Consider the following 2,438-nt stretch of genomic DNA (forward strand, 5'->3'; position numbering starts at 1 on the left):
ACTTACTCTGGCACGTAATTGGAGTATACTATAATTTTTGATGTCTGGATAATGTCTAATTTAATTAAGAATAATGAGCAAGTTTACTAATTATGGCTCTAATTATAATTCTTTTATGAGAATAAGGAGACCTTAGGGTAAAACATACCCTATGCCTTACTCTAGGAAACACTATTTGAGACTAGCATCTTATGAAAAATTTTCATCAGCAATCACCCTTAAGTGGCATTGATGGGGGTACAGCAGTTAATCTATATAAGGTATAGTCTTTTATAATAATTACAAACTGGGTCTCATAAATAAATTATCATATTGTTTTGGCTTATTTGGAGAATTAATCACTGTTTGGTTTCAATCTTGTTATCCAAAGAAGTGTTAACGTATAGATTTGTGTATTCTACCAAAAAAGAGTTTTGACTCCTCTTCTAATTAGCTGTTACATCCTGCAGTGAGCATGCCTTAATTTCCCAAGGCTAGCTAGATGCTTTTCTATTGGGTTCCCGTAACACACTATGCCAACCTCTCTCTTGGGATGTATCGTATGGTATCATAAGCACTCATTCACTTGTCTGCATCTCTCAGATAAAAATTTCCTTAGGGCAAGATAGGTATTTTATTTGTTATATCATCCTCAGAGCCAGGCGCAGTACCTGGCAAATACTATATAATAAGTATTTTAAATCAAATTGAACAAAAAAAATAGGAAAAATGATGTACTAAAACAAGTCACAATAGGTTTAATATCAGTTGCTCTTTTCAAGCTAAATAAAGGGGCAAGGTGACACACAGGGACAGATTTCAGCACTTATGTTTGCAGGTGCACACCTTGTAGCTCTTTCTTGGGTGGCTGCAGGAGATTTTGAATTAAGGATTACACAGACGGCCAATATATCTATGTTCTATTATTATTTAAGCACCTGGCGTTATATGTTTTCTAAGACACACATTTTTACATAAATATTTGAAATATTTTGGGTCACCTTCATTCTAATTGGGAACACTCTACTATCCAGAGAGTGCATAAAACCTCAGTGAACTATCATGCACGTCTCTTTGGATATTTATTTAAATTAGAAAAATTATTCACCAGTTCTGTCTTAGAAACTTTCAGATATTTATAGGTAATTTTAAATGATCTTTTTGGATATAAAATACATGTAGTTAGCATTATTCAAAGGTTATAGAAGAATGTACAGGTGGTGGCCCCTCGCCCCCGCCCCAGCCGGGAGGTCCGACGTGGAAGTTGCTGGCTGACCAAGCTTCCAAAGGACCCCCCTGGGAACCAGAGCCCGAGCTGGAGCCAGAGCGCAGGCCTAGGCGAGGGGAGGCGGCGACTTCGAGGCTCGATTAGGAGTCGCTGCCGAGGTCGGGGCCAGTCTCTGATGGTCCACGAGGGAGGACAGGCAGTTCATCATGGGTGGCTTTTTCTCAAGCACTTTTTCCAGTCTGTTTGGAACCCGGGAAATGAAGATTTTAATTTTGGGATTAGATGGAGCAGGAAAAACTACAATTTTGTACAGATTACAGGTTGGAGAAGTCGTTACTACTATTCCTACCGTTGGATTTAATGTTGAGACGGTAACATACAAGAACCTAAAATTCCAAGTCTGGGATTTAGGAGGACAGACAAGTATCAGGCCATACTGGAGATGTTATTGTTCAAACACAGAGGCAGTCATTTATGTAGTAGACAGTTGTGACCGAGACCGAATTGGCATTTCCAAATCAGACTTAGTTGCCATGTTGGAGGAAGAAGAGCTGAGAAAAGCCATTTTAATGGTGTTTGCAAATAAGCAGGACATGGAACAGGCCATGACTCCCTTGGAGATGGCAAATTCACTTGGGTTACCTGCCTTGAAGAACTGAAAATGACAAATATTCAAAACTTCAGCAACCAAAGGCACTAGCCTTGATGAGGCAATGGAATGGTTAGTTGAAACATTACAGAGCAGACAGTAATTCAGTCACTTCTGCTTCTCTGAAACGAAGACCACATCACATATCCCTGTGGAAATAGTTAAAGTGTGCTTCACACTACTACATGTTAAACCTGTATGATCGTCAGCATATACCAAACTGACTGCAACATTTGTAATAAATATTAAAAATAAGTATTTGGTTGGAAAAAAAGAATGTACATAATAAAGCCTCCTTCTTCCCTCCATTGCCCAGCTACATAGCTCTATACCCTCAAAGCAAACACTGATGACAATTTTATAGATCATTTGTAAAATGGGAAATTAGGTAAAATGGTTTTAAAATAAGTTCTTTCTTCTCGCATATTATTCTTATTGCATACACCTGGTCAAGGCTATCTCACCTTTTAGATCTCATTTGAAAAGGGACAAACTTAAGAACCTTCCTGACTCTTCATTTTGGTTTAACTTTCTCTTGCTTTTGATCCCATAATATCAGATAATTTATCTTTTATAATATAT

At 37.9% G+C, this 2,438-nt stretch overlaps 1 pseudogene; it reads left to right on the forward strand.

Moving 5' to 3' along the window:
• The first annotated feature begins 1,390 nt into the window (after positions 1 to 1,390).
• Positions 1,391 to 2,000, forward strand: LOC137757631 (ADP-ribosylation factor-like protein 1 pseudogene; annotated as a pseudogene).
• Positions 2,001 to 2,438: the final 438 nt, after the last annotated feature.

This window comes from Eschrichtius robustus, chromosome 2, assembly GCF_028021215.1.
Source record: "Eschrichtius robustus isolate mEscRob2 chromosome 2, mEscRob2.pri, whole genome shotgun sequence".
Lineage (NCBI taxonomy): Eukaryota > Metazoa > Chordata > Mammalia > Artiodactyla > Eschrichtiidae > Eschrichtius > Eschrichtius robustus.